Genomic DNA, 22,304 nt, shown 5'->3' with positions numbered 1-22,304 from the left:
AACTTTGGGGGATAACGTGCCCCAGTTTTTAGACTTAGGATGAATAGCTAAAGCAGCTCAGCACAGCTCATAGAGCCCCATCCAGGTTGGATATTGTGTGGTTTCAGGCCTGGGTTTGCTTCTAACCAATGAGGGGACCATCAAAGGCTACTTTCCTTTTCTAGTTCATGTTTCTTTGTCTGTGGAATGGGAGAAGTGCTTCAGAGTTCTTATGGACCTTTTTGGCAGTCTGGTGAAGACTCTGTGAACCCATTCTCTAAATAACAATAATAATTATTTATTTATTTATTTATTTATTTAAGATTTTATTTGTTTGTCAGAGAGAGAGAACACAAGCTGGGGGAGCTGCAGGCAGAGGGAGGAGCAGGCTCCCTGCTGAGCAAGGAGCCCAATGCAGGACTCGATCCCAGGACCCTGGGATCATGACCTGAGCCAAAGGCAGATGCTTAACTGACTGAGCCACTCAGGCATCCCTAAATAATTTTTTAAATGCATAAAATAAAATATACAGAACTGCAAAGGAAACCATTATATTAAAATCAGATATAAAAATAGTAAATTTGTGGCACAATGATATATGTACACCTTATTAACATTAGATGGTATAACTATTGTAATTTCAAATTATTGGTGAGTACAAGTGATATTTTGCAATATCTACAATAATTCTAATATGATAAACTATCTGGAATTTCCATCAAAAACCAAGTCATAGGTGCAATCAGTACTATTGTGGTTTGTGATTTATATTTTTAATTAGAGGAAATGCCACACTTCAGTTAGAGCTTAGCAAAAATAACCATGTAATTGTTTTTCCCATCCCAGTTTATGGAACAGATTGGTTATATCTGTGAACTTCTTTGGTGGTCATGGAAGTCAGGTTAGTAGCTCTTGGACTAGATAACTTCTAGGATGGTTCCTTTGCTGTCCTATATTTAGTAAATTAGGAAACAGTCCTCATAATACTAAAAGATTTCCCCCAAAATGAAACATTTTAAAATCCCCGGACATTGGTAAAGCTCATGTCATCGGTTATGAGAAAAAACAAGGTGCTGAAAGGGGTACCAGGAGGCACTTTCATTAAGGTATTTCCTGATGTCTGGTTCAGGGGTCCTAGTGCCTAGTTTTTAAGGCCCTCAGTCACAACGAACTAAAGCGTTTTAAGTTATGTACAGTTGATCTCATTGTTTCCAGTAGTTATGTCCCACACAGTCTCCATGAACACTGAATTAGTGAACATTGAGTCGTTGCTTCTAGTGGAAATACAAGGATAGATTCCTGTGAGCCTCTGGTCACAACATTTTCATCAACTCATCCATATATAACCTTGTTTCATGTGTGTGTGTGTGTGTGTGTGTTTAAACAGCTTGTTTAATACGTATTGTTGATTCACTCCCGTTGAACTCATGGCCAACAGTGTTATGACTCATGCCTGAATGATGCTTAGCTAACACATGTATTTTCCCTGCAAGTCACATCACAGCCTTGTGCTTAGGAACGCTACACTTAAGCAGACGAGCACTTCATCACTCTGCTGGGGGGGGGGCTTATTTTAAACAATGAAATAACCAATAAAAACCACAAATTTGCAATATAACGTGGCACTGAAAAGATTGTGAAAATGACACTTGTTTACAGTGTGAGAGCTGACACCAGAAGGCAGAGCAGAGCCTTGTGTGACATCAGGATCCTGTGCATTAGTAACCCCGATTTTTTGCCTCTCTGTACATGTCCAGCGAAGACCACCAAAGTGCTACCTATATTGATTTTGTGGTTACAGATAAATTTTGGTGACTAAGTGAATTTGCAAATGTTGAGGACTGTATATGCCAGTATTTCCCTCTGTACTTGAAATCTGGTTGTGACACTGCCATTCTTTGTGTCTGGCCTTGGTTGAGTTGTTTTCTTGTTCATAGAACAAGGATGTTGGGATAGATCAGTAGCAGTCCATTTTTTTTTTTTTTTTAAATAGCAGAAGTGACTTTTCATGTGAAAGGCCAAGGTATAAGGCACTAGTTGGCTCTCTACTTCCTCCTCATCTCCTGTCCTCCCTCTGTTTTACCAAGAACCTATGGAAAACCATTGAGCTAGTCTCCAAGGCCATTTTCCCAGTAGGTTATGTTTTAATTCATTTGACAAATATTTATTGAGCCAAACAGAATTCTAGATGCTGTTCTTGTACCAGATTCACCAGAAATATTGATTAGAACTGTTTGAAAATGGTCTTTAAGTACTTTTTAAAATAATTTTTATTAAAAATTTTCTGCTAGTTCTGCATCTTCTGAACTCTCTTTTAAGATTGAGTGGCCCAAATTAATCTTTCAAACTTACTGTTGTTTCCTACATGTCACATTCATTTAGGAGCTCACCCAGGCTTAGATCGCCCTGATCTGGGCATTCTTCATTTATGTTATTGGAACCAGGAAGGACCTCCTCATTGGTCATGTCTGAAGGCAGCCACCCATAAGATAAACCCACTCAGATGGATACTCAGTATTTTCCCAGACATCCCTGCCACTCTGGGGGTTATGTCTACTGCTCTGTAGTAGGATTGTCATAATGGAGATGACTTTTCCCACTAGAGAATGCAGTTTCATAATTCATGTATATAAAAATAGTAAAATAATAAATAGTATGCATGTTTAAAACAATCTCGAAGTGAACTTCTACTCATTCAACTAAAGCATAACTTTTCTTAATCTTCAATGCATGAAAACTTAAAGCACAATGTGTTAGGATTGTACTTCGTTATTCAAAGGAGGTTCGTTCACCAAAGAAGAAAATTGGGAAGAAAGGAGTTGACGGTAGATTTGGATCAGTTTGTTTTAATTCGGTGAGTTTATTTTCATCATGAAATCTTTAAATGTATCCAAACAATAGTATCTATCTCTAGTGAGGGAATCTTTCATCATTGGTATTTCTATCCTTTAGGGAAAAATAGGATTTGTTTTCTGAAATGCCTTTACCATTAGGAAATATGAGATTGAATTGTTTCTACTTCTGTACTAAGAGCTAGCCTAAGGAAGGCGCGAAGGTGTGCGGTAGCTTTAGTTGTATTTGGTATGGATTGTTTCATATCTGTAATCTCTGGGTTTTAATCTTTTGATGTTTCGTTCAAAAAGTCAGGGTAAAAGGACATGGTCTATAAGAAAACCCTGTTCCAACTGTGATAGACTATTATCTTGGTGGCCCCTGTGAATGCTGCCTCCCAGCACTCATACCCTCGTGTATTCTCCTCTTTATTGACTCTAGACTTGGCCATAATTACTGACTCTGGACTGGGCCATAGTGCTTGGTCAATGGGATATTAGCAAGCATGTTGTAAGCAGAGGCTTGATAAGCGTATTAGGGCTTGTCCTCTGGGATTGCTCCTTCTTAGGAGCCGGCCTTGGTTCTTTATAAAAGCTTAGACTGTACTGTTAAATGATCAGCCATGTGGAGAAAGACCCAAAGGATGAGAAGCCATCTTGAATGTTCCAGCCCCAGTCAGGCTCCCAGCTGAATGTACCTTATTGGACCTTAGCTACACCATGTGGAATAGAGCTGCCCAGCTGAGCCCAGCCAACCCAGTGAATTGTGAGAGATAATAAATGATTGTTGTTTTTCTCGCCAAGTTTTATAGTGGCTAGTTACACAGCAATAGATAACTAAAACCATGCTTTACTTCAAAAGGTCTATGTAAAAAGGAATGTTCTGCAAAGACACCCTTGTGCATGTTTTGGTTCATGGAAAATGAAATTTTATATTGCCATAATAATTGAAAGCACAATGAGCAAGGGTGGAAGAGAGTGTGTGTGCATGTGTGCACATTGTGGGATCATTGCTTCTACCTTTGCAACTGTGTGTCATACATGCAATATGTTATTTTCACAGAGGAATTACCTAAGGATGGTATCTTGAAAAGTAATTGCTCTTTTATAAATTGTTTAGATTGTGGAAGATACTGAAAAATACCAAGGAAAGAGCAGTGAACCAGAATCCCACCACCTAGAGGCCAACTTTGGGAAGTTTTTATATTGTAAAGGTAGCGTAATAAAAAACTTTACTTGATTCTTCTTTGAAAGCCTAATGTCTAAATTAGTAAATTAGAGCTAATTGTTGAGTGTAGACTCTCTGATGCCTTGTGAAAGTGGTTAAAGGCATGAGCACAGATATGCAGGTTCTTGTTCTGGATGGATGGTCTGTAATGTCTCACCACGCCACTGCATGTCCCATGCTGCTATCGGATTCTGACTTAGTTCTGCCTGCTCAACAGGTCTAGATGGCCTCCAGGACAGTGGTTCTCAAGAAGGGTGACTTTTCTCCCAAGGAATATTTTGGCAATGTCTGGGGGCGTTACTGCCTGTACTGGGGGTGGGGGTGAGGTGCTACTGTTGTCTAGTGAACAGAAACCAAGGATGCTGCCAAACATCCCACAATGCACAGATGAACCCCCACCATCAGGAAGTATCCAGCACAGAATGTCAGTAAGTGCCGCTGTGGAGAAACCCAGCTCCGGGGTAAGGCCCAAACTCCTAGCTGTTCTCCCCTTTCCTACCTCACATTTCTGACCTCAGACCTCATCCCTTGAATGCGTTTTTCATATGCGGTATGAGACGGCTCTCTGTTTTCATCCTGTCTCATCTTTGTGGCTCTTATGCAAAATTTCTGTAACCTGGAAAACCCTTTGCTGATACAAAATTTCCTTAGCCTGGGAAACCCTTTCCCCAGAAGTAATTATTCTCTGTATATTTTTTCACTGTGCCTGTACCTACTTCCACTTTTCTAATTACACCGAGTGGCAGTTACTTCTTTTTTTTTTTTTTTTTTTTTTTTTAAAGATTTTATTTATTTATTTGACAGAGAGAGAGACAGCGAGAGCAGGAACACAAACAGGGGGAGTGGGAGAGGGAGAAGCAGGCTCCCCGCAGAGCAGGGAGCCCGATGCGGGACTCGATCCCAGGACCCTGGGATCATGACCTGAGCCGAAGGCAGACGCTTAACGACTGAGCCACCCAGGCGCCCTGGCAGTTACTTCTTAAGATCTGTTTTCCCTATAAGCTGTGAGTTTGGGGTGAACTTAGGACAAGCCACCTGGCTAGTAAATGTGAGTGAACAAGTGAATGGTTGAATAAGACCAGGGAAAAGGAGGCCTAAGCTGCCTGTTTTGATAGCATTGCTTGGCCTACCCTTGGTGAGTTTTCTCTGCCAGTGGATGATTCTTAACTGCAAAGGCACTGTGGATACCGTTTCTCTCTGAAGCACACAGTTTTAATGTCACTGTACTTCCTGGTGTTGTCTCTTAAGCCCCATACCTGGCATCGATGTCCAATTCCAGGTAGGCTTGAAGGACTAGGGAGGCAACCTGAGGCAGGTGAGGAGTGGGGAGGTGAAACTTTGTGCCCCAGACGTCTACCTGTAAGGACCAGGTCAGGGAGGGTTTTGAGAAGTGAGGCACTAGTTCAAGACATCATCCTTTGCCTCAAGCCACATTAACATTGACTTAGCATGAAGTAGGCCACTTGATCTTGAACTGTTGTGCGTATCACTGTCACCCGGGTACCTTCAAAACCACTGTTGTTGGCTGTCCAGCCCCTGGTGATGCTGATGTAAATAGCCTTGGGTATGTCCTGGGCTTGAGAAGTTTTAAAAATTTCCCAGGTAATTCTGTTATGCACCCAACTTTGAAAACCACCAATGAAGACAATTAGGTCCTATAATGCTAACATTTCCAAAGTCATCTAATATTTTCCTCCTTGGTAATTTAATCTTTCTTAACAATTTTGTCATTTTAGTACAAATAATAAATGAGCATTTATAACTTTGTTGAAATTTATAACTGCTATAAGATAATTTAATAGCTGACTTTTTGTGACATTGCATAATCTCGTTTTCTTCTTTTTTTCCTCCCTCTTGACCTTGAAACTCAGATGAAATATCATAGAGAAGCAGTTGACCATTCTTCATGTTGGAGGAAATTGGAGGGAAACCATTTTTTTGATAGTTTGCCCACAAAGATACAAAATTAGAACTTTCCTCTTGGTTCCAGTCCTGCTTCTCCTGTTTGCTTGTCATACATTTCCAAATAGGTCTGAGACAAGGTCTTGGCCACCTGTCAGAACAGCCTTACTCATGACTGGTGGTTGGAATGATTTTTGCCATTATTTGAAATATGAGGGCTAGAAACATGGGCCTCATTCATTCCATGGCACTGCATACCCAGCACTGAAGTGTGTGTGTGTGTGTGTGTGTGTGCGTGTGTGTGTGTGTTTAAGAATCAGTTAATGAAATTTCAGGATCCGGTGACTTCTGCCTCTGAATAGGTAAGGTCTGCTCTGGGATGGCCATGCTGGGCAGGGGCAGTGGCTCTCAGAGCGATACAGTCATTTGGAGCTACAGAATTTAAGGTCACTACATTCTGTTTCATTTCAAGAGGGAAGGTAGGGATAGGAAGAGATTGTCAAGATGATATAGATAGCATGACCTTCCCATTTCTCTTCTTCTCCTTAATAAAACTAAAGCTCAAGGCATTCTTCAGTTTTATCAGTTGATTATTATGTATGGAATGCCCTAGGCCCAGCTCTGTTGGAGGTGCTGCTGGCTGTGGGGGATGAGGAAGTGAAATAATTTGCCCAAGGAGACAAATGAAGTTATAGCAGAAGTAGGTCTACAAAGCCCATCTCTGTTTTCTGAGGTATTACTTTATTTACTTATTTTTTTTAAAGATTTTATTTGAGAGAGGAGAGAGAGAGCATAAGTGGTGGGGGGAAGGGCGGAGGGAGAGGGAGAAGCAGACTCCCCCCTAAGCAGGGAGTCTGACGTGGGGCTTGATCCCAGGGTCCTGGGATCATGACCTGAGCCGAAGGCAGATGCTTAACCGATTGAGCCACGCAGCCAGTCTTGATGTTTTTATAAATGTATCCTGTAATAGATTAAGGGGGCACTCAGTAGATGTTTATACAAGATTTACGAGTTTTGAAATAATTGATTGTATGTATGCTGTCAAATCAAGGAAATTTGATTTAAAATAATATCTAATAGCCATTTGGTTAATAGGTTAAATTCTTAATTTCTGTAAGTTATTTTCTTTATGATGATACAAAAGTGTTTTTTTGCCTTTTGTGAATTCCTAAGTGTAAGAAAATACTCCAAAAAATGGAATTTCGTGTCTGTTCAAGGACTGGGCCTCATGATTTATGTCCCTTTCACTGCTGAAAATCTTGACCAAACTTGAGAGTTGGACAAGAAACTTTGAGGTCTTTATTGGAGTTCATTTGACAGATGAGGAAATGGAGGCCCCTGGGAGATTGTTATTTCTGAGCTTTCCAGAGCAAGTTCAAAACCAGGTTGGAGCCTTAGAAGTCACATTTTTTACTTTAAGTTCCATATATTTTTACTCTGGTGCCGAGAAAAGCAGAGAGGGTTGGTATCACACACACGCACATGCACATATCTCTTACACATTCTTCGTGATGGGTCCATTCTCAGAGGCGTGGGTTATTCACTCATGCATTGTCTGAGGTTGGCTTCTCCTGACACTGGCCTAAGACAAGGGTTGGAGTACGAGTAGCCAACTCTGGAGGTCGCCCCTGGAAGCACCAGGGGTGGGTGTGGGGCAGTGAGATAAGAAAGGAAATGCAGCCAATGTTGGGTGTGCTGACAAGCTGACTCCACTAAGGGCCACTAAAGCTCCTTTTCTGCCAGAGCACTGTCTTTTGGAGACCGAGGAATATGCTTCACAGTAGTCCCCCGGAGCGGGGAGGAGCCGGGCTATTTATTTACTCACCCTTATGTTGCAGTTGGAGGGTTCTTCCTGGAGGTCTTACTCCTGGGCACTGTCTTCAGTAAGGCCTCTTCCGTGTGGTTGGGGATGGAGCACAGAGCAAATGTGGAGAGGTGACTCCTACGTGCTCAGAAAGAAATGGAAATGGATGTACGTGGAATGTTCCTGCACACTCTGTGATTCCATTTAATACCACGTCTTGGCTCTTTCTTCTTCTTTCCATCTGTACTAAAATTCTGTTGTATGGGAAGGAGGGGGCTCAGAAATAAGTACCCATGATGATTCTGTTGGTGTTGGCTCTTCTCTGTTTGCCCCTCCAGATCCACTCTTCACTCTTCCCAGCCTGCCCTTGTCCTGCAGGGGAGGGCTGTCACACTCTGCCTTGTTGGGCTTCCCTGCTCTCTGGCTTCTGATTGCATGCACGGAGCAGGGTTTTGGAGGGAGGAGGACCATGAGGTCAGCCTATTCATCCCTCTAGGTCTTTTTTTACCACCTGGCTGACGGTGGTCTCTGTGGCTCTCCTGGAAGCCAAGTTGGTCAGGCGGCCCTCTTGTATAGCTAACTGTACTTTTTCTGGGTCTCCATAGCTTTGTCCTCCTGCCCCTTCAGGCCTAGGGCATTTCACATTCCCTGGTTGTCTTCCCTAAACCCCGCCGTGGCTGGTAAATAATCCCCTTATTGAACACCATCCGTTGTCTCCTATGAGTGTTCCATCTGTTTCCCACTAGGACCCTGACTGAGACACCATCTTTGAAGACTTTGCTCTTGAGACAGAATTGGATGCGATGAAGCAGCTAGAGACATTATGAAGATATAAGATAATGAAGTGTAAATTGTACTTGAGCCCTAAGGACACTCAGCATGTAGGATACGTTAACAAAGGAAAGGGTACTCATTAAAGAAGACATTTTTGGAGGGGAGCCTTAGGTTGTAATTAATCATCTTTTTTTTTTTTTTTGGTCTATTATGGTTAGCTCTGTTTGAATAGTGAATTGAAAATTAGAAGTACTACCTTATTATGACTATGTATGCAGTTAATTATAATGTATTTGACTCTACAAGATGGAATAATACGTAATTCACAGAAACAGAAGGGTGAAATGGATCTATCCATCTGGAAATTTCAGAGATTTCTTTCATGTATTCTAATTTTAGGTAAGTACATCTTTTCCTCTTAATTCCTTATATTTCTCATCCCTCTAATGGGTTATAATCCATTTTTTGAGAGTTAAAAAAATGTGTGAAAGGCATTTCAGGCTGCTTAGAATAAGGCACTCTAGTGACAGAAAGCATTCACTCTGTACGTATTTACAGAGGGCCCCTTGTGATTCAGGCACTTTGCTAAGCACCATGGAGTTAATAATGAATACTATTTGATCACTGCTTTCAAGGAAATCACAATGTAGTTGGGAAAATAGAAGTTCAAACAAATAATTATGATAAATATTTCAAATATTAGAGGTATATACAGAGTATTGTGTGAACTAAATGGGGGGTGTAGTTAAATCTGTTGAGAAAATGCAGAGAGGCTGGTGAGTGTCAGATAATGCTTCATAGAGCAAGTGACATTGAGCTGGGTCTTGAAGGATGATAGTGAGCTTACCAGGGAAAGAAGGGGAGGAATGGTATGAAGGGAGGTGTGGAATTTCCTGGTGGGTTGGACAGTCAGTGAGGCATATGATTATTTGGCCAAATGCTGGTGGCCTTTGGAGAGGTGCCTGGACTTGAGGCCAAGGGATAGAATAGTCATCTAATCCTTAAAACTCATCACAACACATACACTCTAAATCATAGCACATATACTCTAAAAATATTAGGAGTGAAGACAAAACAAAACAAAGATAATGGCTTTAAGAATCTTAACAAATTCCTAGACCTCAAGGAGCACACATTCTAAAATCTGAGCAATACGTGTTTTTAATTCATGAACATCTCAAAATAGGGAGCTAGATCCATTGGTATCTTCTATCAGTGCATGCCTTTACTTAAGATTTGTGTGCACTTACACCAAATTTATCACTGTGAAATTACCTGGCATCATGTTAGAGTAACCTAAATTATGGAAATATGATGGGTTACTTGGAAATATTGTGGATTGCCTTTTCAGTTACTAATGATTATATTAGCACCTGTATTCCACAGTCACCTGTTTGGTAGAATGTGTCTGACTCCTTTACCATAAGAGACACTTGAGCCTTATTCCTTCCAATTATTCTGGTCTCTAAAATTTTAAGGATCAGTAATCTTGATGGCCCAAGGCAGATAATTGGTAAAGACTTATCAATACTACATAAGGAATTTCTGAGTGGCATTTATTAAGTTGGACACAATAAACAAGAATTCTTTTGGAGAGGCAGGAGCAGAATGGTGACTAAAATACCTGAGTATTAAAAACCTTTGTGGACAAAAAGGCTTTCAGCTGGTCCTGTTAAAGGTCATTTTATTGTCAAGAAACTGAGTTTCATGGGGCGCCTGGGTGGCTCAGTCATTAAGCGTCTGCCTTGGGCTCAGGTCGTGATCCCAGGGTCCTGGGATTGAGCCCCGCATTGGGCTCCCTGCTCCGTGGGAAGCCTGCTTCTCCCTCTCCCACTCCCCCTGCTTGTATTCCCTCTCTCTGTGTGTATCTCTCTGTCAAATAAATAAATAAAATCTTAAAAAAAAAAAACTGAGGTTCGTGAATTACAGAGAGAGGAACAGAGTCCTCCACTCAGGTGGGAAGGTCCAGAATTGAGCTTGAACTCTCTGTCATGCAGGGGCTGCATCTCTGCTTTTCTTTGTATAGCTGCTTGATTCTTTCCTAATCTTATTTGCTACCTTGCTCTATTTCTGTTATCTCTTGCTTTGGAACAACTACCCCTGAATTTATTGGCTTCGGACACCAACCCCTGTGTGTGATCACTTGGAAGCTTGGGTTGGGTAGGGCTCTGCCGAGCAGTTCTTTTGCCGTGCATGCTGTTGGCTGGGGCTGCACTTACCTGGGGGCTCCTATGAGCTGGAACACTTGAGGTGACTCTTTCACAGGGCTGTAGAATGGGAGTTCAGCCAATACACCCACTGGAACACCTTACTTCTCTTCCATGTAGCCGCTGCCCCTGAAGCCTGGGGACTGGCCTTCAAGAGGGAGCTTGGCAAATGTGCAGAAGTGGCCTTTGCCAGTGCTCTTTAGGCCAGGCCTCAGAAATCCCCGACGACTGCTCCCATTGCATACTGTTGGTCAGTATGGGCCAGTTGGTCACAGGGCCAGCTTCCCCAGAGAGGGGAAGACACTTGACCTATAAATGGGAAGGGTGATGATTTACACTTAAAAAATTTTTTTTATTTTTCACATGGCTCAACATGATCAACATGTCCCTCAGCCTTTCCTGTTCATGGAAACGTTTTAGTTCCATGTTCATCACCAGTTGGCTGTAGCATCGTCTGTGTCTTAAGAGCTCCCAAGTTCAAAGGCTCCAAAGTTCAGAGGCTCCCAAGAAACACTCACATTGTTTGCTAGAGGTGCAGTCATCTGTGTTGGAGAGGGCCAAGCTGTACGCTAGTAGGGATTCTCTTCGAGGGACTGAGGTGGGACGGGTTTTCACGAAGGAACTGTGGTTAGAGTAGGCAGTGGCAGATGAGCAGAGAACATTTGGACACAAGGAATTGAAGGAACTCTCAAGGTCTGCCCGTTTCTCTGAGGCTAGAGATTTCTTTCCATGTTCCACAAAGTTCTGCTTGACCTACCTTCCTCCTTCTAACTTCTTGAGCCATTCTCTCCCTGCTTTGCCTTTTTCTTGAAAGTTATTCCAGGACAACACTCTCTCTCCTGCCCCTGTGTCCTTCCGTGTCCCTGTGACAAGAACTCTTTCTTTTTGACTACCATCTGCCTCATTTAACTTCTAGCTTACTCTTCAGATCTCAGCTCAAGTATCACTTCCTCAGGGGAGCATGGAACCCTTTGGATTAAGTCTCATCCCGTTCCATCTCTGTTTCCTTCATTGCACTAATCGTAGTTTGTGATTTTATGCCTGTGTGGCTCCTTGACCACCATCTGCCTCCCACTGTAGACTCCAGAAGGCAAAGGAGTGTGTCTGTCTTCCTCAGGGCGTCAGTGGCTGTGTATGGCTCACGTTAGGCTCTGGCAAATAATTAAAGTTTGTGTGAATTAAAAATGGGAGGTGGTGACCTTGAAGAAGTAAGGATTAAAGGGAGAGAATCTTTATCTTGGTGAGAGAACGTGAGAGTAGCCTGTTTTGGGGTCTATAAGGATGCTCCCCTGTAGTGGTGATTTATGAGTCAGTGAAGTCCTATCATTAAGAACATACCGGTGGGGGCTACATGGTAGTGTCCAAGATGGAGCAGGAATTCCTTCCCAGAAATAGACCCAAAGGGCCTGATTACATGCCAACTTCATTTTCTTTTTGCTTCTCCCACCATGTGGCCCTAGTTCTGTACCCAGAGATCTCGGCGATGGCCGGACTTTGTGACTGGGCCCAGAACTGCTCATTCCATTCCTGTTTACTCTCCCACGAAGCCAGGATCTTGTTTGATTATAAGTCAAAGACTGGGTAGATTACAACTTGGGAGATGATGTGCCTGTGAGCATAATAATCTCCATGAGATAATCCCAGCCATAACTTCTTGTCCGGTTCTTCTGTGGCACACTGTCTAAGAACAAGTTAGTGGAAGGATCAAAATGGCAGAAGAGAAACAGAGAGTGAGAGAGTAAGAAATAACAGACTCTTTTATTCAAAGATTCTGTACCCTTTGAATTCTAGGGGTTTTCAGTTCCTCACTTTCAGAGATTGAGATAAATATAAGGGAAATATTGTCTCAGTTAATATATTTCACTGAAATAATTTAATTCAGTAAGTATGTATTGAACACTATGTGAATCATGGGAGGTGTAAAAAGAAATATAAGGTGGTGTATGACCTTGCCGTTTACCCCTACCAAGGAGATAGGGCATGTATCTGAGACATGAGGTCCTAATGAAAGAGCTATAATAGGACTTGGATAGGGGCTGGAGTCGTTAGGGGTATTTTTAGAGAGGGGGCAGAATTTGAGCTAGTCTCCATGGATGAGAAGATTTGAGAAAGGTTGCACAGAAAAGGGGCAACATAGGCTGGGAAAGCCACACGTGTAAAAGTGAAAGTGAGAGAATGAGCAAGAAGGTCCTGTCATACTCCAGAGGTAGTGAATGCTTGCGGGGTAGGCACAAGAGGTCAGAGAACCGGGGCCCATGGAAGAGATCCCCAGTTGTTGGGAGAGACCCTCTGAGGCAGGGGAAGTCACATCATAACACCCGTAGTTTCAGAATGTTATTTTGATGACAGTTGGCGAGGTGGTGTTGATGAGAGAGAGGTTGGAGCCAGCAAGGCAGCCTGGGAGATCGTAGGGGTCGGCACCAGAGAGGGGGCAATAGGAGCTAAGAGGGAGGGAGATGCACAAAATAGGGTCAGAGGAAGCACTGGTAGTTTCATATCTGGACTCACAGTGGGGAAAAAAATGGTGGACGAAACAAAGGGACATTGGCCCTGGGTGAGTGGAAGGTCAGTTTCATGATCACCAATACCGAGGCTGGGAATAGATGGTCTTGCTGAGGGTGAGTGGACCAGAGCAATGAAGTATCCTAGAAGCAGTGGCAGGTAACTATGGGTCAGTGGAAAGATAAAGGCTACAGATATAAATTAGTGCATCATCAGAACCTGTTGGGAGTACCTAAACACAGTGAACACAAATTTGGAGTTTGGGCATTTTAATTCAGAGAATAAAAAAAACTTTTACCTTCACATACCGAAATCCATCAATAAATTCTGTTCTGGATTCAAAGACCTATCCCAAATTCAATCAGTTTGTGTTACCTCCATCACTACTGCTGGCGCAATCATCGTCCTCCTTCACCTGGATTGTGCTATAGACTTCAAGCTGGTCTCCTTGCTTATGTCCTTGCTCACCTACAGTCTATTCTCAAGAAAGCAGCCCGGGTGATCCCCCCGCCTTTTTTTTTTTTTTTTAAGATTTATTTATTTATTTTTGAGAGAAAAAGAGTGAGTGAGTGAGTCGGGAGGGGTCGGGGGAGGGGGAGGGAGAGAGAATCCTCAAGCAGACTCCCTGCTGAGCGCAGAGCCAGACATGGGGCTGCATCTCAAGACCCTGAGATCCATGACCTGAGCCAAAACCAAGAGTTAGATGCTTAACCAACTGAGCCACTCAGGCACCCCAAGTGATCCTCTTAATAGAAGCCAGGTCATGTTGGTCTGCCTCTAGCCTCCAATGGCTCCCCCACCTCATTAGAAGCATTAGCTGCAGCCCTTACCAGGACCTTCGAGGGCTCTCACGATCCTTTCCTTTTTATCTCTGACGTCACCTGTTACTACACTACCTTGTTCCCTCCGTGCTGGTCACTGTTGTCAGCTGCTGTTCCCCCCCCCCCAAACACACGTGTGCGTGCACTAGATGCATCTCCCCCAGGGCCTTTGTATGTCCTCCCTTGACTTGGGAAGCTCTTCTCAGTTTCTGTAGGACTTATTCCCTTACCTCCTTCAAATCTTTTGCTGACTGGGACCTTCCTTACCCTCCTGTTTAATGTTGCCATCCCCTGTGACTTACACTCCTGTCCCCCTTCCCCACTTTTGCCTCTTTCCTCTTTAGCCTTTGGTATCTCCTGATGTCCAGTCTATGTACTTATTTGGGGGTGGTCAGTCTACCCCCACAGAATGGAAGTTGCATGAGAGTAGGGATTTCTGTCCCATATTGTTCACCAGGCATCCTCAGAGCCTGGAACAGTGCCAGGTACTCACTAATCATTTGTTAGGCGAATGAACAAATTCTGTTAGCAGCTTCTGTGTTTGAATAGAATTGTGACTTTCTTGAGATCGATTGTCAAGAACTTTCGTCTTTATATCCAGGGATAGTCAGCGCTCAATAACAGCTGGAAAAGTACATAGAACCTGAAATACGAAATCCTAACATTTTGCACACTCTAGCTCCAGAAATTTCTCCTGCTAGATGGGGTATTTGAAAAGCAAAGGGAGGGGAGTGGTGTAGAAGAACAGTTTTGCTTCATTTAGCTGAGCTTCCACTTTGGGCTTTAGAATTCACATAGCAGTTTGGCATTTCTTTCATTATTACTACAATTATTAATTGGATGCTATTTAAAAATTTGGCCCTTCAACTCTCTGCTGATGTTTTAGGAGATTATGCTATACAGGGCGCAGAAATTCCTGGGGCTGACCGTACTCATGGCCAATTAAGGAACAACACTGGCAAGCGACTCGGGGTGGATTCAGTTGGGCCTTGTGGGAGTCCTGGTGGTGATGGTGCATGGTCTCTGAGAAGCAGCTGTCTGGTCTCCCGTCTGCGAAAAGGGATCCCGATTTGGTTACCTGGTGGATACTTTTTATTAAAAAAAAAAAAAAAAAGAGAGAGAAAGCATAAACAGCCTTCAGCAATTTAACTGTAGGGGGGGTTAAAGAGAGAAAGGGAAGAACAAAGTGAAGAAATTACTCCTTATTTGGGAGCCTTTGCTTGAAAAGCCCCTCTGAAGTTCACTTTTTGTTTTATTTGGTATCACTCTCATCTCTTACCAGGGGATGCAGATGTCTTTTGAAAGAATGCATGCGGAAAAACATGCTGGAGGAGGCAGAAATGAATTCTCGAAAGCTCAACAGGCTGCTGAAGGACAGAGCTGCCCCAAGAAACTGGGCTGTTCCCACATCTTTCAGGTTAAGATTTGGAGAGCCAACGATGGTGTTCCTTCCTGCCGCCCTTGATGCAGTGTGGGACTGAACTAAATGACCAGGCTCTTATTTACATGTAAGGGAGTTCAGACAGTAGGGAAATAGAGCGCGGAGGAACCTGAGAAACAGCCGCAGAAGATTATGGCTTTGTTTTAACGTTAAGGTTCAAACAATCCATGGAAAGTTGTTTTGGATTTCTCTAGTGCGTGACAATATTGTACATCCCTTGTTTTCAAATATAGTGTCTATAAGGAGTCAAAAGAAAGTTCAAATAAGATTAAAGCCCAGAGAACAAGGCTATATAAACACACAGCCCAAGCAAGATCATCCCTGTGGCGTTCCCTGAGACCACGGCACGGTGTCAGTTGGCAGGACAAATCAATGGCAGAGCTATTTTCCAAGCTTTGCCTGAAAGTGCCAGAGGCTTAGTGGGTGTTTGGTCTGGAGTCCAAAGCCATGTGAGAAGAAACATCAGAGACAAGGCTTTTTTGGGGGGTTTCAAAGTGTCTTATCTGTGTTTGCACTCATTTCTGCCCCCATTAAAGAGGACACTCATGGGGTAACAAAGATAGGTCACGTACTTGGTGTCCAAGGTGAAAGTGAACGAGAAACAAAATATTTCAAGGGTGTTTTGTGATGGGAAGCAGGAGATCTGACCCCATGGAACTCTAAAGAAAGCTCTTCCTGCTACATCGGAGAGGTCACATTCATCATACAGCACAACACTTGTAGTGAATCCTTCACTTTCGACAAATGAACTAAACTGTTTAGCTCCAAAAAATAAAAGTCGTGCCTTCAGATTGTCTCTGATTAGGAAGAGAAAGACACTATTACACCCTCTTTTTTTCTGATTATCTTTTGTATTTTTGACAGTTGCCTTCGCTTCAAAAAATGGGGGTCTACATTGATTCTGAATTCATAATGGTCACTCTTATCCAGCTGATAATGGTTTTCAAGGTTCTTTTTATCTTCTTTCCTCAGCCATAGCCTAGTGTTTGTAATGATCTTTCCTTGATGTTGGGCAGAGGAGAGGATGAGAGAATATACAGTGAAAATCAGTCTTTTGTATTCAGTGGCCCAACCTGCTTGTTTATTTCTCCATTCACCCGTCCACACGTGAGCCCATCCGATATTCAGTGATTATCTATGAACCAGGCTTTGTATTGGGCTCTGGATTGAAGATGGAATAAGCTAGGATCTTTCCCATGAAGGAGTCTAGACCAAATGATAGGCATTTATATAGAATCAGGTAAATTATATTATGGGACGGTCTTGCAATCTGTTCTTGGGGGCTTCAGGGAAAGTTTCTAGGCAGAAGTACTGTTTCCACTGATGCATGAAGGATGAATTAAAGTTAGCCAGATGAACTCTGTGTGTTTGGACTTGGGTGTAATGAAGAGGTAAGGAGAGTTTCCAGCAGAAGAAACTCCATGTTCTAGAGGTTACATTTTATGTGAAGGTTGTGTTTCTGAAGTCTGCAAATTCAGAACTCTCATAGTTAAGTAATAATTCTGACAAAAAATGGTGGGTATTGCCATTCACTAGCAAATGTGGCGCCGCCCTGTGGCCACTCCGTAAACAGAATTTAGTGTTCCCTAGGTCCAGCTGGCTTCCAAGGGACAACTCTCCAAGAAAATTAATGTTATGCGTGGATTTAACATTGATTGAAATTAATGTGAGACCATATTATTGCTATTATATTATTTCAGAGTTGCATAGTTCAAGTTCACATCAAATAGCACCAAACTCTGGAGACTTTCAGAGCACTAGCTCATGGCCTGTGAAATGGAACTGAAAGTAGTTCATGGGTAGTATGTACACCCAAGAGTAGGGATCAGAAAGGAAGAAGACAGAGGGGAGCAAGAGTAGTGGAAGAGGAAATTAGGACCCTGATTATCACAGGCTTGTGAGCCATGGTAGGAAGATGGCAATGGAGAGCCTCTGAAGAATGTTCGATGGCAAGCCAGCCTGAAGCTTTTGTTAGTTTTTATCATGGGAAAGTTGATCTTAGACCAAGGCTGCATATGGGTTTCAGATATTTTTGGAACATTCCTTTTCATTTCTCATTAGACTTTGGATATAAACAATGAAAGCTTTCCTGATTTCAAAGTACCTGTAGGTTTTTATCTTGTCTTGTTTTTGAAATGTTCATTAACTGTCTTGGAAGAGACAATAAAATACATGGCCTAACTAGCAAGAGGGTACGATAGAAGCTCAACCTAGACGTGGGATCTAAGATTGGGGGAGAATTTTTTTAGCACATTGTACTTGGGGGTCTGTAGTCAAATATGTTGGGGGAAACATGAATTCGACAAAGTTAAATATGTTTATTACTGTGGGACTTCTTAGAGCCTTAAAAGCATTAATGTGTGTTGTGAACCTTTAATATAAAGTTAAGGTATGCAGTGTATCCCAGACTCGTTTTACCACTAAAGAACCTTTGTGTTCTGGAAATAGTCGTTATGGTCTGGCTGGTATTCCAAGGACTGTGCATCTGTTATCTACTGACATAATAACAATAATGCTGTGTAACAAGGAACTACAAAATACAAAACCTCAGCAGAACACAATAATAAAAACGTATTTAGCTTACAGGTTGAGGGGTTCAGTTGATCTCACTCACATGTCTGGGCAGCTCTGAGTTGAGCAAGAAGCCCCTCTGATCTTAGCTGGGTTTGCTCCCATGTCTGGGGCTCAGCCAGCTGTTGGCTGGTCTAGGATGGCTTTAGGAAGACTGGGGTGACTCATCTCTGCTACATCCGTCTCTCATCCTCAAGCACACTTGACCTAGCGTGTTCTGGCCATGACAAAGGAGCAGGAATGAGAACAAGCCCCGTTGTGCATGCACTTTTCAAGCATTTGCTTGTATGATATTTGTTAATATCTCGTTGACCAAAAAAAGACTGGTCTCAGAGTGGGAGGGCACTACAGGGGTAAATGGCAGAAGGTGTAGATACAGGGAGGGAGAATAATCAGGCTCTTTTTGCAATCAGACCACCCAAGAACCCAACTTGAGAATTGCTGGGTGAGATCACAGTCAACTGAGAGCAAGGAATGAGGTCAGATTTTTTTCTCTATGCCATGGCCACAGATTGTACTTTTAATTTTGATAAGCAATCTCACCAGCAGATGTCCAGGCCATGTCAAGTGAGAGAGAGTTCATCTGGTTCTGCACAGGACTTTTATTATCTTTCTGTGGACTCATTTCAGGGCTGAGAGGATTGTGGACATTAGCTAGTTCTGGTAGCGTCATGTTGGAAATGAGGAAACAGGCCCAGAGAGGTTAATTGACCAGCCTAAATCCACATAGCTTCCTAGAAGCAAAGCTGAGTCTCAAACCCAGATCTTCTCTCAAGCTATTTGGTTTTTAATTCTGTCAAAGTAGCTTTGTTTGGGGGAGGGGAGGGTGAGGCAGAATGGGGTTGGAGGGAACTGAAATATATTCACAATCTTGATAGATGAACAAATCACATTTCTTTTGGAGGGACTAGAATATAAATAACTTTTTTTTTAAAGATTTTATTTATTTATTCGAGAGAGAGAGAATGAGAGATAGCACGAGAGGGAAGAGGGTCAGAGGGAGAAGCAGACTCCCCGCCGAGCAGGGACCCCCCGATGTGGGACTCGACCCCGGGACTCCACGATCATGACCTGAGCCGAAGGCAGTCGCTTAACCAACTGAGCCACCCAGGCGCCCCTATAAATAACTTTTAAAATAGATGTTAGAGGTCTTTGGAAAGGCAAAGTGGATAAACACTGAGTGGTTGCTGAATATTGTCACTGGGGACCCCTTTTTTTTTTTTGGAGGAAAAGTTGGGGATAGAGGAAAAGTTTGAAGTGGAAAGGGGCCCTCAATTGGATAAGGCATTTCACTAATCAGAGCCTTTGTTTTCCCACCTGAGAACATTAGAAAAAGAAAAGCAAATTATGGAAGGCTTCATGAATTTGCACAGGGACCATGCTAATCTTTGTATCACTCCAATGTTAGTATCTGTGCTGCTGAAGATTCTTGGAGATTCTGGGTAATGTGTTTTCATTTGCAGAGTTTTTCTCCCCTCTGCCCCCTCCCTTCCCCTGAGAATTTCTGTTGCATCAGAGAAGTCAGCAGAGGACTTGTGAGAAGAGAGGAAAGAATTTGTGTTCTAGCTCCTGCTTTGTCAAACAGCAGATAAAATCGTAAAGGCGTATGTAGCCTTCCAGAATAGGAGCTACATTAACACCTAATTTAGCTCACAGTGGCGGGGAACAATTTGTTCTACATAAGTAAAATCTTGATCCTGAAATTCTGTCCGTTTAAGCACTGTCCAATAAATTTGCTACTTTTATGATGGAAATACTTTCAGAATATTACATATATCTCCCCGACTTACTAAACGGAATCATTGAAACTTCTCCGCCTCATTCCTTCAGACCACAGTGATTGAACTGGGCAATAAGAAAGCGTTGTGTATTGTAAAGGGCCCTGCCCGTGGGTCATGGTTGCGGCCCTTGTTTCCTTGGCGGCTGCTGAGGATGTAGGACGACTTGCCCATTAAGCTAGGTTTTGACAGATCTGCTTTAATTCCTGTATTTTACTTCCAGAGCGTTTCTCTGTGCTTCCTCATGGCCAGTTGATCAGCAGTATCTTCGGGCTGCTCACGCACAGACTCACTCTGAGATCCACTCCTGGGCCATCTCCATCTGGTTCTGCTCCATGTTGGAGGGAACGGTGCTTCCTGGGCTCCCTGGTTCTCTGGCTGGTGGCCCAGGGGAGGCAGGAGGGTATCACTCCCTGTGTCTCTGTATTTCTTTGGTAACTCTAGAAACAGCTGTGTGTCTTTCATGGACTTCTGCCTTCACCAGACCTCCCTCCAATTCTTCCACAGCAGCCAATGCTGCTGTGTGGGGCTCAACAAGTGGGCCCCAGTTTCTGGGCTCTAAAAACCCCACTTCCTTCCCTTATCCCTCCGGCCCTGACAAGCTCCTGACTCTCCATGGTTGCTGGTGTCCGGGCTGTCTCCCTGGTCCCTCCGTGGCCTCTCATCCATTCCCTCACTCTGTAACCCAGCCCTTGGTTTGAAAGATGTAGTTGCTGGTTGTCTTTTGTAAGTTTCTTGAACTTGCCTTCTCCCGCAACTGTCTCTCATTCTGATTGGCTTTTTGCAGTCTGCTGTGAGGATAGCAGCCAACCCGACCAGCTTACTTGATGGGACCTAAAAGTGCAAACTCGAATGAGCTGTAGAGCAGGGTGATTTAGAGCCCAGGCTCTGGCATCAGAATGCTTGGGTTCCAATCCCAGCCTTGTGGTCATTGGTTGTGCGACTGTGGGCAAGCTTCTCAACCTCTCTGAGACTCACTGTGTTCATCTGAAGACTGAAAGTAATTGCAGACCCTATGCTGTCTCTTAAGACCTACACCTAAGGAGGGGAAAGGGGGAACTTGGGATTGGGCTGAGGGAGAAGTTGGGGTACAAAGCCATCTTAACAGAAGTCTTAGCCCCACAGGGAGCTCTAAAGCAGATTGGGCCTTTATTGACTGATACCAGCAACTGAAGGCAGCTGCAGGGTGGCTGCTTGACCTCGGGTAGACAGCTTTCTTCAGCTGAGGGCCGGTGTCTGCGTTCTGCCTGCAGGATTGGCAGAGCTGGGAAATCGGTTCTTTAGTCCTAAAGCGGGGTCTCCTTATCACAGTGTCTCCGGCTCGTCTCTTGGTGTGTCATTGTGAAAGATCGTTACTCCATGAGAAGTGGGTTGCTGGGTGCCCAGGACCTGGGAAATGCTCAACAATATTTATCATTATTAATAGGTTAAATATAACCAGTAAATGGATTGTATGCTGTCTAGTTTAGCTATTCGGAGGTTTTTTTGTTTTGTTTTAGATTTATTTGTTTGAGAGAGAGAGAAAGCAAGAGCAGTGGGGAGGGGCAGGGGGAAGAGGGAGAAGCCGATTCCCTGCTGAGTGTGGGGCTCGATCCCAGAACCCTGGGATTATGACCTGAGCCAAAGGCAGATGCTTAACTGCCTGAGCCACCCAAGCAGCCTTAGCTGTTCAGAGTTTTTACTGACTTCCTTGTTGCAACTCTGTCCTGGAGGGTCCAGGAAAAGCTGTGTAAATGGTCTGTGGATAAAGTGTTCTCTGGCTTCTACACATATACTGTTACCACAGGTATAATTTTATATTAATGTTCATACAGTATCTTTAAATATGGCTTATTCCTAGGTCCTTATATCTTTATTCCCCAAGTGATTCAAGGCATTTAGCATCACATATGGTAAGAAAGAAGACAGCTCTCATTTTTGGAACATTCATTATGTAGCCACCATGCTAAGCATGTCCTTTTTTTTTGTAAGATTTTATTTATTTATTTGACAGAGAGAAGGAGAGACAGAGAGGGAACACAAGCAGGGGGAGGGGCAGAGGGAGAAGCAGCCTCCCCACGGAGTAGGGAGCCTGACGCGGGGCTCAATTCCAGGACCCTGGGATCATGACCTGAGCCGAGGAAGGCAGACACCTAACCAACAGAGCCACTCAGGTGCCCCCACACTAAGCATGTCTTATCAGTTCCCTGGACGACTCTCTAGCATGCTCGGATTCCTGCGGAGTACCTGAGCTCAGCGAGATTAAGGCACCTGCCCTGGGTCACTCAGCCAGGAAGTGGCAGCCAAGTTCCCCCATTGGGGCTGCAGCCCCAGACTCATGCGAACCTACGCTTTTAACTAAACATTGCAAGGATTTAAACAGCAGTAGGGGAAACCTTCTCCTCTGAAAATAACTCTAGCGAAGTGTAGGTGTTGTTTTGGTAGAAACATTTCAGCTGCTGCCATAAAAATCTTCTCCCAAATGGC

General features: G+C 43.4%; 1 protein-coding gene across 12 annotated transcripts in view; it reads left to right on the top strand.

Moving 5' to 3' along the window:
• The window catches only part of PLCB4 (phospholipase C beta 4), a 414,002-nt gene that overhangs the window by 64,887 nt on the left and 326,811 nt on the right, over window positions 1-22,304 (top strand). For 4 of the 12 annotated variants that reach the window (XM_027623039.1, XM_027623033.1, XM_027623034.1 and 1 more), the window contains one exon: window positions 3,931-4,024. The exons of the other annotated variants lie outside the window; for them this stretch is intronic. The gene's annotated coding sequence lies outside the window, so the exon portion shown is untranslated. The remainder of the gene's footprint in view (window positions 1-3,930; window positions 4,025-22,304) is intronic. 12 annotated transcript variants of the gene reach the window in all.

Source organism: Zalophus californianus, chromosome 8 (genome assembly GCF_009762305.2).
Source record: "Zalophus californianus isolate mZalCal1 chromosome 8, mZalCal1.pri.v2, whole genome shotgun sequence".
Taxonomy (NCBI): Eukaryota; Metazoa; Chordata; class Mammalia; order Carnivora; family Otariidae; genus Zalophus; species Zalophus californianus.
Note: the sequence above shows the minus strand (reverse complement) of the source record. Positions and strands in the feature narration are given on the sequence as shown.